This window comes from Eretmochelys imbricata, chromosome 3, assembly GCF_965152235.1.
Source record: "Eretmochelys imbricata isolate rEreImb1 chromosome 3, rEreImb1.hap1, whole genome shotgun sequence".
NCBI lineage: Eukaryota > Metazoa > Chordata > Testudines > Cheloniidae > Eretmochelys > Eretmochelys imbricata.
Window position 1 is genome coordinate 176,327,683 of NC_135574.1, and position 12,549 is coordinate 176,340,231.

At 46.2% G+C, this 12,549-nt stretch overlaps 1 protein-coding gene across 2 annotated transcripts in view; it reads left to right on the forward strand.

The window, feature by feature from the left end:
* Window positions 1-272: 272 nt before the first annotated feature.
* SOCS5 (suppressor of cytokine signaling 5) overlaps window positions 273-12,549 on the forward strand; it is a 53,387-nt gene continuing 41,110 nt past the window's right edge. Inside the window, exon 1 of one of the 2 annotated variants that reach the window (XM_077813877.1) lies at window positions 273-402. The gene's annotated coding sequence lies outside the window, so the exon portion shown is untranslated. The remainder of the gene's footprint in view (window positions 403-12,549) is intronic. The other variant, XM_077813876.1, reaches the window with a different exon arrangement.

A 12,549-nucleotide genomic window follows, 5' to 3' on the forward strand; every position in this document is an offset into this window, starting at 1 on the left:
TGCCCGAATCCAAAATGGCCGCTGACGAGACCACTCCAGGACTGGGCAATCTGCCTGAATCCAAGATGGCAGTCAACGGAGGGTCGCTAGAGCGGTTCTAGCGGGACCAGTACGAAAGCAGAGCTCCTATAGGCTGGATGTGGCCCCACCTCGATGCCTGTACTGTTCCTATTGGTCCTATGAAGGTACAGATCCCCTGTGATTGGTTGTGTTCTTGTCACTCCCCCATCCTTCTCCGCCCCTGGGCCCGGGGAGCTATTTTCCATTCGGTGGGGGTTCTGGCTGGGGTGCGCCGTCCTTGCGAGGCAGCGGGAGCCGGGTGGGCCCGGGAGCAGATGATGCTGGGGCCCCGGGAGGAGCCGGGACGGGGCTGAGATGCGCCGGCCCCGCCGCAGCTGAACGGTAGGAGTCTCCCGGCTGGGGCTCGGGCTCGGGCTCCCCCGCCTGAGGAGCGGGGCACTGGGGGCCTGCTCCGCTCCCGGCCGCCGAGAGGCGACCCGCCCCCCGCGGGCTCGCTCGCCTCGGCCTGTCGGAGGCCCGCTCCCCCAAGGGGAGGCGGGGAGCAACCGCGGCTGCCGTCTCCCTTCCGCCCGCGATCAGCGAAAGCCGAGGGGAGCGGGGTGGGGGAAGGATGGGGGCAAAGGGGCTGGAGGGGAGCGTGGGGTCAAGCTCCACTGCCAGGTACAGTGCCCAGCCCCGTCCGTGCGCGGAGGGGTTGCTGCAGGGCGAGCAGATCTGGGGGTGCCCTTAGAGCCCGGCGCTGATGGGAGGGTACCTGGCTTGCAGCGTCTGCTGGAGGAAGAGGGGCCTGCTGGAAAATTTTATAGTTTAGAGAGTGGCCACTTTTGCAGAGGTGGGGAAACTCGGAATTGACACTTCCACCGAAAAGTCAGAGCATATCTTCTCCTGTCTTTAACTTTCAAATTAACCTACAAACTAAGTCAGACAAGAAAGATATACAGTATGTCAAATTTTAAATGTCTAGGTAGAAAGGGAAAATTGACTTGCTAATACCATATAGTTAGATTTAGCATAATTCAGAAGCTAATACAGGTTATTGATGGTATTTTAGAAATTTTATATACATGTCTGTATGTAATATATACACATATATTAGCTTTGCAAAATTGTGTCTCAGATGTTTACTATCTACTTGCGCGAATGGTTATAATGGGGAAAAAAGATGGTTTACTTGCCCCAGGCATGTGGATGAGAGAAATTTTGAAAAGCTGATTTATGTGTGCATTATTATGAATACTTCCTTGGAATTAAAGAGGTAATGCATAGCTCTGTTTCTGCTGTCACAAGCTTTTGTAATTTAATACTTGCACTGACCCACAATAGCTTGCTCCTATGGTGTACATTTGTATCTGCGATGTCCATGTTTATTTCAGGGTTTTGTGTTTCATCTGATCATTTATATATATTCATACCATATAACAGTCAAGGTGTGGGCAGTTTCATCCCATCATTCACTTAACTGCAGAAGGCTGCTCTTTTCATCTGCTCATTGCATTTTTTAGTATGATATGTAGCCTTTGAAGGAAATTGTAAACCTATAGATTAAATAACTGTTTTAATGGTAGATGATTTGAATGGAAAGTAACTTATTTAATAGTAATCTTGTATTTATGTAACTTCATTTTAAATATTAATAAATAAGACCCTGAAAAATTGCACAGATGGCTTGGTCTTGTTTTAAGTTGATCCATGGAAGCCAGAAGAATGGTGAGCTAGGGATGTGCTCTGAATAGTGAAAAGAGAAGTGAAAATCCTGTGAGCTTTTTCATGACTTTTGAATGTAATACATAAGGCTAAGAACAAAGTGCCATTTTCTACTTTTAAGGTTTATCAGAGTACTGCAAAGCCCATAAAATTTATGTTAATATTCTCTACTGTTCTTGAATTGATATTTAATCATAGTTAAAGACAGCCTTTGTTAATTTCTTCTTTAAAGTTGGCATTTTTAATTTAAACTCTACAAGACAAGTTAACTACATTTCAAGGCACTTCTGTGTATTTCTGACATTCTTCCTATAAAACCCACAGTTACATATAATACAGTATTTCACTAGATTATTGTAAATCATACATTTCAAATGCTAACAGTTTGTGTGGTGTTTTGTTTTTGTTAACTTCACTAATCAGATACATCTTAAGGTTGGAATTCTCTTCTTTTTATGTATTGAGAAACATTTTTCCAATTTGTCTTCAGCTTTTAGGAAAGGAGTGATTCAGATGTCAGTATTTCATTGTTTATTTAAATGCTCAAAAATATACTTGGGACCCGAACCTGGAATGAAATCTGCCTGGGCACAGGAATACACTAGCATGAAACTCCTTGCAGGATGAGGTTTTTAAACCATCTCTTAAAATAACCTCAGAACTTGTGTGTGTGTGGTGTGGGTTTGTTTTTTTTAAATATATCAAGAGGTTTCATAATCAATATTATGGTTAACACTTTCCTTTCATATAAAATTAGTTACAGTGAAGTATAAGGACCTTGCATCAAGATATAGTACTTGATCAAGCAAAAAGAGCCTTCTGGCTTTTTTTTTTTTTTTTTTTTTTTTCCTGTCCCTACAATATGTTTTCACACAACCTTGCTCTAGTAACTTACAGCCATCAAAATTTCTGAGTTGAACAACTTCTTGTTAGAAGGATACTCCCAGGGGCATTCTGCGCCTAAAAATTCTGCAAAATTCTGCAAATTTTATTGTCAAAATAACACTATATAATCATACTAGTTTCAATTCTCTTGCAAAAAGGAAAAGATGCATCCGATGAAGTGAGCTGTAGCTCACAAAAGCTTAAGCTCAAATAAATTTGTTAGTCTATAAGGTGCCACAAGTACTCCTTTTCTTTTTGCAAATACAGACTAACACGGCTACTACTCTGAAATCTGTCAATTATCTTAGTAATTTATTTCAAAATACCAGTCAGCAAGTATGTTTGTAATCCCCCCCCCCCCCACACACACACACACACACACACACACACACTGGAGTAGAGAGTTAAAGAAACCCCTATGACAATCCAGTTCCTGTTTCTCTGCCTCCTCTCACACTGAGCCCAGCGGGGGTAGGGGGACAGACAAAGACACGCCTCTCCCCTCCCCCCCAGAGCCCATCTGTGGGGTCTTCCCAGCCCAGACTCTCTCACTCCCTATAGGTCAGCTGTGGGCCCCTCTTCCCAGCCCAGACACTCACATTCTCTACCCCCCAGAGCCCAGGGATCTAGAGGGAGAAACAGCCTCATGATGAGTCCCAAGCTTGCATGGAGTTTCCTTTGCGCAGCTGCCTCCTTCCTTCCTTCCTTCAGGGCATGCTGGGACATGCAGCTGCTGGGAACCCTCCAGTTTCCTCCACCTCCCCCGACCCTAGTCTGCTATTTGTGCGCTGGCCTCTGCCTGGTCCAGTGGCCCCTAGTGGCGACCAGCAGCACTGTAGCCCATTTTGGGGTGGGGGGAGGAGGGGCGGAAATTCTGCCTTGCACAGTGCTGCAGAAATCCCCCAGGAGTGGAAGGAGAAGGGAATGTCCTTTCATAAGTCAGCAGTGGGGAGGGATGTTGGGGATGTGTTGCCATACAATAGCCATATAGTAGATCATATCTACAAAATGCAATCGGTCTTCTCCAGTAGGAGAGACTCCCAAGTTCTCTCCTGAATTTGACTTCTGGCGTATTCTACAGTCCACCAAGATAACTGTCTTAAAGTTTCCCTGATTTAAAATTGTTTAAAGGCCCCATAGAAAGAGTGAGTTCTTAAAGTGTGGCTCATCTGATCTCCTGTGACAGTGAATTGTGCAGATGAGGACTTTCCACTGAGAAGTGTCCTGTTCCCCTCATTTTGAGCCTGAGCTCTTCCAGCTGTAGCATCCATGTTCAAGCCAGGTTTACGCTAAAAAGCTAAGTTGATCCAGTTACATTACTTAGCTGTGTGAAAAATGCACACTGCTGAGCGACATACTTAAGCAGACCTAACCCCTGGTGTAGACTGTGCTAATGTCAGTGGAAGAATTCTTCTGTCAACCTAATTAATGCTTCTTGGGGAGGTGGCTTTGGCTGTAGAGAGCTGTTACACTGTGGTGCTGCAGCTGTACCGCTGTAGTGTTTTAAGGGTAGATGTTACTCAAAATTAAAAATTCTGCAAAATTCTGCATATTTTTTATGTGAAAATAATGTAGTATAATCAAGCTGATTTCACTTATTTTGGTAATTTACTTAAACTACAATACAATGGATGGTGAATTGGAGTGGGGAGCATTGGGGGAAATCACCAAACCCCTTCTGCCTAATAGTAATGGGAGCTAGGTTTGACCCTTTATTTCTAGTTATTAGTCAACAAATATATGCAGCCATATGCTCAGTGTTACATCATAGGCAAGTGAGGAGCAACTGAGGGCTGGGGACTCAAACTCTCAAATTTATACTGGCTACTGACCATCTCCAGAAAGGTCAATAGCAAATAGTTCATGGAGCACATTTTGATAGGAAATTTTTTCAATCCAAAAATTTAGACCTGTTCTAATCACTAAAGCACCATAAGCATTACTAAGACCATACTGTCCTTTACACCGCTCTGGCAATGTAAAGGAGCCTTAACATTTTTACACCTCTTTTATACTCCTGGGGGAATTCACTAAGAACAATGGGAACAATTCACTGAGCAGGCAGGTGGCTACAGTCTCCTCCACCTGAGGGAACAGAGCCTGCCCTGTGCCTACCTCTTCAGAAACACCCCAGAGCCCTGCCTCCTTCATGCCAAGCATGCTGCAATAGTGAGCAAAAGGGACGGAGTCTCTCTCTCTTCTCATACGCATGACTGCCCAGCTCCTCCCCCTCTCCCATGGTGATTTACATTTCTACCAGCTGCTCTGGGTGCCCAAACTGACCTGCTGCACTGCCAGGAAGGGGGTACGTGACCGCTCTTGCGACTTCACTTTGCTTTCCCTTTAGAAGTCATTTTTTCTGCGGGGAAGCACAGAAATCTGCATGGGCCATGAATTCTGTGTACATGCAATGACGCAGAATTCCCACAGAAGTAAGATATAGCCTGAGTAAAGAGTAACAGCCTCCAGGTTAACCAGGCCCTAAGGCCCATTCAGGAGTTTATAGATAAACATCAGGACATTGAAATGAACCCAGAATTTCAGTGGTAACCTAGGTGGGTCTTGATGCAATGGTGTTATGTGCTTTCTGATATCATCAAAGTCTGGAAGGTAGAGTGTTGCATGTCAATCTCTCTGTAGTTTCTGGATGCCTTCTGTGTCAGTCCAAAGCAGAGTGCAAAGAACAGATTCTGGGGTCTAACAGACTGAGCTGCTGAAATTCTGTGACTTTTGGAAAATTATACCCACAATGTTCTATTCCAGCTGAAAAACTGAATTTAAAAAAAGAGGATTTCCCTGAAAACTACCCAGTACGTCTGAGTTTCATTGGACAAATATATTGAAAACATGAGATATGACATCTGTGATCACAACCTTTGGAGACTTTAGTTACTAGGTATTCTAAATTCTTGCTCATTGTAGGTGCCAAAGAAATGTTGATTTGGGGACGGAAACTTAATGGATGCAATGTTACCATGAATAGAAGTATTTATATCACTAAATGTTACAGTAATGCCCAGAGGCCCCACTTATACTAGGCACTGTTCAGACACCTAGAAGGCCTGGCTCCTGCCCCACAGAGCTTCCAGTTTAGGAAACAAAGTGACATGAGCAACAACATTTAGGTTCTTTGAAATGAAGGGTAATGGGAGTTGCATACCATTGTTCATTTATCAGAATGTGGCTCAAAGTTTCAGCCATATATCTTTGGCCAAAGTTTCTAAACAAATCTATAAAATTATCCTCAGCTTGCTCCATTATGCTTTGGTATTGCAACACATATACAGTAACAATAGCCTCTCTGGATGAAATGACTTAACTTTCTAGAAGTTGCTGTAATATCACTTCATATAGTCAGTAATGCTGAGTAGAAGTTACTCCTGGGGGAATTCTGCACCACTGTGCAATGCAGAATTTTGCAGAAATTAATGTGCATGTAGAATTTCCACACACCCCCAATTGGCTGCTGGCTGCCACTAGGGGCCTCTGGACCCCGCAGAGCCCAGCTCACACATAGAAGACAGTGCCCTGGGAATGGGATAGAACTAGAGGATTCCTGGCAGCTGCAGTTCCCCGCATGCCCTAAGGGAAGGAGACAGCAACGCGCAGGAAACTATACAAGCCTGAGATCCAGTATCAGACTGTTTCTCCCTCAGGATCCCTGGGCTCTGAGGGGTAGTGGAGTGGGTATCTGGGCAAGGGGGAGCCTGTGGCTGGGCTCTGGGGGGGAGGGGCAGGTGTCTGAGCTGAGGGGGGCAAAGCTGGGCTCTGTCGGAGGGATGGGTGTCTGGGCTGGGCTCACCCCACAGCTGGGCTCTGGGGGCAGGGGTACAGGTGTCTGGACAAGTGGGCTGGGCTCGGGGGAGGGGGAGTGGGTGCTGTTATCTGGGCAAGTAGGTGGGTCTGGGGGGGGTGAAGAGGTGTGGTCATCTGGGCTTGGGGGGACCCTGCAGCTGGGCTCTGGGCGGGAGGGGATTTGGGTGCGTTAGCTGGGGGCGGGGGCATGGCTAGGTTCTGGGTGTCTAGCCCCCAGATTGGGCTCTGCGGGGGGCATGGAGGCAGAGGAACAGGAACTGGGTTGTCATAGGGGTTTCTTTAACTCTCTACTTCTGGGGGAATTTTTGTTCGTCTGTATTGTTACAGACATACTTGCTGACAGGTATTTTGAAATAAATTACCAAAGTAATTGAAACTGGTGTGATTATGTAGTGTTGTTTTGACAAATACAATTTGCAGACTTTTTAAAATACTGTGTGCTGAATTTTTAATTTTTTGGTGCAGAATGCCCCCCAGGAGTAAGAAATTTAAAGAGAGTACAGTTTGCAAAAATTACCAGAAATAAGCTTAGTTCTGTGAAGAACTTACTTTTAGTAGCCTCTGGCTGATGAAGCTTTGATTAACTGAAATATGGAATTTTGATTAACTGTCAGAAGTGACTAACTCTTTAAGGGTCAGATTTTGCCACTCTTACACTGAGAAAGATTTTAACACCACAAATAGTACCATTGAAATGCAGTGTATTGAAATCAGTGAGACTTCTTGTGGTGGCAAGGCACTACTCAACATAAGGCTGGCACAAACAGGCCCTAATCAAGCATGTTTAAACATAAATACTAGGCATTTGTTTTTGTTTTTCCTTAAATGTAGGAACTAGGTTTGAGTTCTCCCGCCTCTCTTCTTAGTAGAGGGTGTGTCTATCTCTGTCTGAGACAGACAAACACTATTAACCTGCCTTGAAAACAAAATGAATTTAAAATTGGGAAAAAACTTTGTGGATTCTGAAATCATAAACTTGGATGGATAGTTGATGCTTCATTTGCATAGCCCCCAACTTAAAGTATTGCCAACACTAATGACAGTAGGGCTAAGAGATGTATATAAATATACACGCACACACTATTTTGGAATTCTTTCGTGAGCACTGTTGTATAAAATATTGATGTAAACAGGTTAGAAATGATCTTTTGCTTGTTTACACTTAAAATTGTGTGCTAGAATATTCATTAAGTGTACATAAACAAGTTCTCAGTATTTTCTAACTGGTCTAAATGTCTTAAATCTGTTTTTGTATTTGTTTGTTTTCAGAATTGCAGTAGTAGTTTAGCCTCTTGGCATATCTTGTAGTGTACAACTGCTTGCCATAGCTTCGTACACCTGATGACATTGGATACGTGACTGTTCCAGTCCCTGGAGGGTTACCTAGGGTTTCACCGTTACAGCCATCAAATGGCTACAAGCACAGCTAAGAAGAGCTGATTGGGGTGGGGGACGGGATTAGGAAGAAACCATTCCCTATTTACAAGTTCCTGCATAACTATTCATTATGGGTATTTTCACCTTCCTCTGAAACGCTGCTGCGTCTCACTTTTGGAAACAGGATGTAGATGACCGTTAATCTGGCGAGGTATAGTTGTTGCTATGTTCCTTTAACTCAGGAGTAGTCAATAGGTGGACTGTGGGCCAAATCCAGACTGCCAGATGCTTTTGAACGGACTGCAAAGTCTTTTATTTACTTATCATTATTGCGGTGTGAAAAATGCTTCTCCAGAGTCTGGACCTTGACTGTATCTTGACCAAGAAATTTGGACCTTGACAAAAAATGACTACCCCTGCTTTAACCTGTGAATAGTCCACAGTGTTATAGTTCATTTTTCTGAACTCATACATTCTATTTAGATTTTATGTAAGATTCATATTTTATATATCCCTAGTCAAAAGACTAGGAAAATGAGTATGAGGGTAGTTTACTGTGAATGATGCAATCCTATTAAAAGAAAAAGCCATAAATCTTGCTACCTCTGTCCAGCACGCCCTGGTACTTAGCTACTTAACTAGTTGAAGTCTCTGAAGCTTTTGTCTGTGTCTTAGGGTATGTCTACACTACGAAATTAGGTCGAATTTATAGAAGTCGGTTTTTTAGAAATCGGTTTTATATATTCGAGTGTGTGTGTCCCCACAGAAAATGCTCTAAGTGCATTAACTCGGCGGAGTGCTTCCACAGTACCGAGGCTAGAGTCGACTTCCAGAGTGTTGCACCGTGGGTAGCTATCCCACAGTTCCCGCAGTCTCCGCTGCCCATTGGAATTCTGGGTTGAGATCCCAGTGCCTGATGGGGCTAAAACATTGTTGCGGGTGGTTCTGGGTGCATATGATCAGGCCCCCGTTCCCTCCCTCCCTCCATGAAAGCAAGGGCGGACAATCGTTTCGCGCCTTTTTTCCTGAGTTACCTGTGCAGACGCCATACCACGGCAAGCATGGAGCCCGCTCAGGTAACTGTCACCGTATGTCTCCTGGGTGCTGGCAGACGTGGTACTGCATTGCTACACAGCAGCATCAACCCATTGCCTTGTGGCAGCAGACAGTACAGTACGACTGGTAGCCGTCATCGTCATGTCCGAGGTGCTCCTGGCTACATCGGTCAGGAGCGCCTGGGCAGACGTGCACAGGAACTAAATTTGGAGTGACTGGACCAGGTCATTCTCTTTAGTCCTGCAGTCAGTCCTATTGAACCATCTTATGGTGAGCAGGCAGGCGATACGGATTGCTAGCAGTCCTACTGTATCATCTTCTGCCAGGCAGGCAAGAGATGAGGATGGCTTGCAGTCCTACTGCACCGTCTTCTGCCGAGCAGCCATGAGATGTGGATGGCTTGCAGTCCTTCTGCACCGTCTGCTGCCAGCCAAAGATGTAAAAGATAGATGGAGTGGATCAAAACAAGAAATAGACCAGATTTGTTTTGTACTCATTTGCTTCCCCCCCTCCCCCATCTAGGGAACTCATTCCTCTAGGTCACTCTGTAGTCACTCACAGAGAAGGTGCAGCGAGGTAAATCTAGCCATGTATCAATCAGAGGCCAGACCAACCTGCTTGTTCCAATAAGAACAATTACTTGGGTGCACCATTTCTTATTGGAACCCTCCGTGAAGTCCTGCCTGAAATACTCCTTGATGTAAAGCCACCCCCTTTGTTGATTTTTAATTTCCTGTAAGCCAACCCTGTAAGCCATGTCATCAGTCGCCCCTCCCTCCGTCAGAGCAACGGCAGACAGTCGTTCCGCACCTTTTTTCTGTGCGGATGCCATACCAAGGCAAGCATGGAGGCCGCTCAGCTCATTTTGGCAATTAAACACTACATGCATTATCCAGCAGTATATGCAGCACCAGAACCTGGCAGAGCGATACCGGGCGAGGAGACGACGTCAGCGCGGTCACGTGAGTGATCAGGACATGGACACAGATTTCTCTGAAAGCATGGGCCCTGCCAATGCATGCATCATGGTGCTAATGGGGCAGGTTCATGCTGTGGAACGCCGATTCTGGGCTCGGGAAACAAGCACAGACTGGTGGGACCGCATAGTGTTGCAGGTCTGGGACAATTCCCAGTGGCTGCAAAACTTTCGCATGCATAAGGGCACTTTCATGGAACTGTGACTTGCTTTCCCCTGTCCTGAAGTGCATGAATACCAAGATGAGAGCAGCCCTCACAGTTGAGAAGCGAGTGGCGATAGCCCTATGGAAGTTTGCAACGCCAGACAGTTACCGGTCAGTTGGGAATCAATTTGGACTGGGCAAATCTACTGTGGGGGCTGCTGTGATGCAAGTAGCCCACGCAATCAAAGATCTGCTGATATCAAGGGTAGTGACTCTGGGAAATGTGCAGGTCATAGTGGATGGCTTTGCTGCAATGGGATTCCCTAACTGTGGTGGGGCCATAGATGGAACCCATATCCCTATCTTGGCACCGGAGCACCAAGCCGGCGAGTACATAAACCGCAAGGGGTACTTTTCAATAGTGCTGCAAGCTCTGGTGGATCACAAGGATCAACCAACGTAGGATGGCCGGGAAAGGTACATGACGCTCGCATCTTCAGGAACTCTGGTCTGTTTCAAAAGCTGCAGGAAGGGACTTTATTCCCAGACCAGAAAATAACTGTTGGGGATGTTGAAATGCCTACAGTTATCCTTGGGGACCCAGCCTACCCCTTAATGCCATGGCTCATGAAGCCATACACAGGCAGCCTGGACAGTAGTCAGGAGCTGTTCAACTACAGGCTGAGCAAGTGCAGAATGGTGGTAGAATGTGCATTTGGATGTTTAAAGGCGCGCTGGTGCAGTTTACTGACTCGCTTAGACCTCAGCGAAACCAATATTCCCACTGTTATTACTCTCACAGATACCGTGGAGCACACAGCAAGCAGTAAGGGGGTTTATGGCGGGGTGGGAGGTTGAGGCAAATCGCCTGGCTGCTGGTTACGCACAGCCAGACACCAGGGCGTTTAGAAGAGCACAGGAGGGCGCGGTGTGCATCAGAGAAGCTTTGAAAACCAGTTTCATGACTGGCCAGGCTACGGTATAAAAGTTCTCTTTGTTTCTCCTTGATGAAACCCCCCGCCCCTTGATACACTCTACTTCCCTGTAAGCTAACCACCCTCCCCTTCTCCCTTCGATCACCGCTTGCAGAGGCAATAAAGTCATTGTTGCTTCACATTCGTGCATTCTTTATTCGTTCATCACACAAATAGGGGGATGACTACCAAGGTAGCCCAGGAGGGGTGGTGGAAGAGGGAAGGAAAATGCCACACAGCACTTTAAAAGTTTACAACTTTAAAATTTATTGAATGCCAGCCTTCTCTTTTTTTGGGTCAATCCTCTGTGGTGGAGTGGCTGGTTGGCCGGAGGCCCCCCCACTGCGTTTTTGGGCGTCTGGGTGTGGAGGCTAAGGAAGTTGGGGAGGAGGGCAGTTGGTTACACAGGGGCTGTAGTGGCAGTCTGTGCTCCAGCTGCCTTTCCTGCAGCTCAACCATACACTGGAGCATACTGGTTTGATCCTCCAGCAGCCTCAGCATTGAATCCTGCCTCCTCTCATCATGCTGCCGCCACATTTGAGCTTCAGCCCTCTCTTCAGCCCACCACCTCTCCTCCCGGTCATTTTGTGTTTTCCTGCACTCTGACATTATTTGCCTCCACGCATTCGTCTGTGCTCTGTCAGTGTGGGAGGACAGCATGAGCTCAGAGAACATTTCATCACGAGTGCGGGTTTTTTTTTTTTTCTAATCTTCACTAGCCTCTGGGAAGGAGAAGATCCTGTGATCATTGAAACACATGCAGCTGGTGGAGGAAAGAAAAAGGGACAGCGGTATTTAAAAAGACACATTTTGCTGTTAACATTACGTACATAGCACATGTGCTTTCATTACAAGGTCACATTTTGCCTCCCCCCTCCCTGTGGCTAACAGCGGGGAACATTTCTGTTCAGCCACAGGCAAACAGCCCTGCAGGAACGGGCTCCTCTGAGTGTCCCCTGAAGAAAAGCACCCTATTTCAACTCCAGGTGACCCTGAATGATATCTCACTTTCCTGAGGATAACACAGAGATGAAGAAGGGATGTTGTTTGAACGCCAGCAAACATACACTGCAATGCTTTGTTGTACAATGATTCCCGAGTACGTGTTACTGGCCTGGAGTGGTAAAGTGTCCTACCATGGAGGACGCAATAAGGCTGCCCTCCCTAGAAACCTTTTGGAAAGGCTTTGGGAGTACATCCAGGAGAGCCACGAATGCCAGGGCAAATTAATCCTTTCACATGCTTGCTTTTAAACCATGTATAGTATTATAAAAGGTACACTCACTGGAGGTCCCTTCTCTGCCTGCCGGGTCCAGGAGGCAGCCTTGGGAGGGTTTGGGGGGTACTGGCTTCAGGTCCAGGGTGAGAAACAGTTCCTGGCTGTCGGGAAAACCGGTTTCTCCGCTTGCTTGCTGTGAGCTATCTACAACCTCATCATCATCATCCTCTTCTTCGTCCCCAAAACCTGCTTCCGTGTTGCCTCCGTCTCCATTGCAGGAGTCAAACAACATGGCTGGGGTAGTGGTGGCTGAACCCCCTAAAATGGCATGCAGCTCATCATAGAAGTGGCATGTTTGGGGCTCTGACCTGGAGCG